This window comes from Mauremys mutica, chromosome 3 (assembly GCF_020497125.1).
Source record: "Mauremys mutica isolate MM-2020 ecotype Southern chromosome 3, ASM2049712v1, whole genome shotgun sequence".
NCBI classification, from domain to species: Eukaryota; Metazoa; Chordata; order Testudines; family Geoemydidae; genus Mauremys; species Mauremys mutica.
The window spans coordinates 865,732-869,002 of record NC_059074.1 but is presented as its reverse complement, the minus strand read 5'-3'; the positions used below and the strand labels follow the sequence as shown (position 1 = coordinate 869,002).

At 59.4% G+C, this 3,271-nt stretch overlaps 1 pseudogene; it reads right to left on the bottom strand.

Moving 5' to 3' along the window:
• Window positions 1-1,595: 1,595 nt before the first annotated feature.
• Window positions 1,596-3,271, bottom strand: LOC123367502 (annotated as a pseudogene).

The following is a 3,271-nucleotide window of genomic DNA, read 5'->3' as shown; positions in this document are numbered from 1 at the left end:
CCGACTCCCCGGCCCGACTCCCCGGCCCGACTCCCCGGCCGCTCGGCCCGACTCCCCGGGCCGGCGCCGCGGGGCCCGACTCCCCGGCCGCTCGGCCCGACTCCCCGGGCCGGCGCCGCGGGGCCCGACTCCCCGGCCGCTCGGCCCGACTCCCCGGGCCGGGCCGGCGCCGCGGGCCGGCGCCGCAGGGCCCGACTCCCCGGGCCGGGCCGGCGCCGCGGGGCCCGACTCCCCGGCCGCTCGGCCCGACTCCCCGGGCCGGCACCGGGGCCCGGCCGCTCGGCGGTAGCCGCGGGGCCGACTCCCCGGGCCGGCGCTGGGCTGGAGGGAGCCGCGGTCTAGGACCGGGAGCTCCTGAGCCAGCCGCACCTCCCCTCCCCCTCCGCGCCCCAGCTTACCTGCTGGCTGCCTCCATGCTGCTTGTTCAGGCTTCCCGCGAACATCTGATTCGCGGGAAGCAGGGGAGGGGGAGGAGAAGGGGGCGGAGCAGGAGAGGAGTGGGCGGGAACTTTTGTTAAATTTAGCAGCCCTTAACAAGCGGTTCTAAAATGGCTGCTAAAATTTAACAACGGGTTCGCGCGAACCCGTGCGAACCCGCTGCAGCTCACCCCTGGGTGCATCTCCTGGCTGCAGTCCTCCACCTTGCCGCCTGAGGTGCAGTACACCCTGCAAGACCTCCCATTCGACACTCAGGGTCTCTTTTAGGAGAAAACGGACTCCAGGATTCAGACCCTCAAAGATGGTCGAATCGCCATTCGCACCTTTATAAACTGTTCTTACTGGTCCTATCCATATTGGGCTAAGCACATAACCCTTCTTTTTAATTTGTCTGTATGGCACCATATCACCTATTTGCCATTCCTGTGGGTGCAGGATAGGTCCCATTTTCTTAGCCATTTGCTGGTATTTGCTTTAAGTGCAATTGCAACTTGTCTGTGCGTCTCAGCAATGGATTTTAACTATTGTTGCAGCCGTTGATTGGTTATCACTTTAGGTTGCAACCCATCCAGAGGTGTTCCAATCACTCACCATTATTCAAGGAATCTGATATCTCGCCCAGTCATGTGGGGATGAGGTACTTCCTCTCGGCCTTTTTGGAAATGAGCCCACGCGAGGCCGGGGTCTGCCAGAGGCCAGTGGGGATGTTGGCTACACCCTGATGGAATGGGAGCGCCACACGCCCCGGTACCGAGGAGGCGAGGACATTAAAGAGGTTATTGGAGGGCTCCTCCATCTCCTCGGCCCGGAGCTCGACATTTGCTGCCACCCTCCTAAGCAGCTTCAGTGCGGGCAGGGATGAGGGCCCAATGCCTAGTGCTCCACTACACCCAGCCACGACCCCTTGGCCTGACCCTGCCTGCAGACAGCGCCCCCCACCCACCCTGCACTGAAATCCCAGAGGAAAGATGGGGGAAGCCTGTGTGTGCCGCTCACTTGCAGTCCTGGCAGAGAGCAGCGCCGGAGGGGGAGGTGGGTGTGCGACCCTCAGTGCAAACCGTGTGTGAAGACTTCATGGCAAAGGAACGGGCATGGGGAGCAGAGGGCTCCCCATCAATAAAATTTCAACTCGAGTGGGGGGCAGGATGTCCCGCTGCCACCACGCGAACCAGGGCAAGAGGCGAGTCCCAGGCGCTTTTGGTCATTGCCTGTGGGACGCCGGGTGGCTGCGCCGGTCGATGCAGGCCAGCCCCTCACTCCTCCTCCCCAGTGCCCACCGAGGCAGCGGGGGCCTCGCCCAGGGAGCCGGCAGGGGAGCTGCGGTGGGTGAAGCTGCTGCCGCTCTCGTTCCGCTGCTCATCTAGGGGGATAGGCTCCACCAGCGCCGAGGAGAACTTCCGGTCGCCGAAGGAGGCCCTCCACTTGGCCTCGAAGAGGCGCTGCAGCCCGATGATGGACTGGACATCCTGGACAGCTTGTTGAACTGCTTGATCGTCCGCCAGACATCCTGGGAAAACTCCTCGGAGGAGCCGTAGGGTGGGAAGAGCTTCTCCTGCAGCCTGGCTCGGATCAGGGTCAGGTCGATGGTGTCCTGACCTTCCGTGGCGGTCGAAAGCCGGTGGAGAGGCCGACACGGCTCATGGCACAGCAGCTGCAGCAGGACACGCTCACACTTCCTCTGCTCCAAGGGGGAGAGTTTATCGGGGCCCTCGTCATCTTCCGAGGCAGAGAAGTTGGTGCCGTCCCCCTCACCGGGTGCTGGCAGTTCCTGGCACAGCAGACACTTCCACTCCTGACTGGGGATCTCCTGCAGCACTGGGAGGTGGCAGTCCAAATGGTAGCACTGCTCACCCTGGTTACACATCACAATGGAGCCTGCCTTCCGGCACACTCTGCAGTGGGCAGCACTGGCCGCCTCCATTGCCCCCTCCTGGCTCTGGCCTGGCGTCACATCCAGACTGGAGCCGATGCTGCCACTGGGGGAGATGAGGCGGGACACAGAGCCCTCGGTGGCCAGGACGTCCTGGGGCAGGACAACGGGCTTGGTGTCTCTGGGATCCTCTGCCGGAGAGTCGATTGCTGCCTCCATCTGCTCCTCCTTGACTATGGCTCCGGGCAGGATGGTGCTGGGGGGCTGGGCAGCAGCCTGACCCCTGGAAGCCTTTGTATCAAAAAGACCAACTGGTCTGGCTTGTATTGCCTCAAACGCGTGAACCTCTGGAAGGAAAAATAACAGAAATTTTGCCCCATCCTTTCGCGTACTTAATCTCTACAAACAGTGGTAATATTCGTGCTAACCAAGCCTGGATAACCCCTCGGGCCACTGAGACAGTACAGTGACCCACATTATGTTTTTCTCTGTGTTACAGAAATGTGGCTCTTCTACATTTGCGTGGTTGCAGCTGATTTGTGCGTCGGAAATGGTACCTTCTTCTCTCCCGTGAACTCATCCTTTCCTGGATGCACCTTTAATGGAACTGTTCAAAACATCAGCAATCCCTGGTGTCCAGTAAAAGCTGTTAATCTGAAACTTATAGAAAAGCCTTGGTTTGAAAACCGATCTATCTCCACTTATGTTTATTTTCTTCAACCTGCTTTTGGGTGTATACTCCCTATAAACAATGCCCTCTGGTTTTTTGGCTGTGCATATTGTAACTATTCCTGTTTCACCTATGGTAAAGGACCTGTGTATGCTTGTCAAACGGAAGTAAAATGGGATGAAGGCGGATCTGAAAAACTGTTGGGAACTGAGCCGATCAAAAAATATTATCCCATTGGACCGCAAAGCAGTGACTGGACTTTTGAGCAAGTGCTTCCCTATGGTACATCTCTT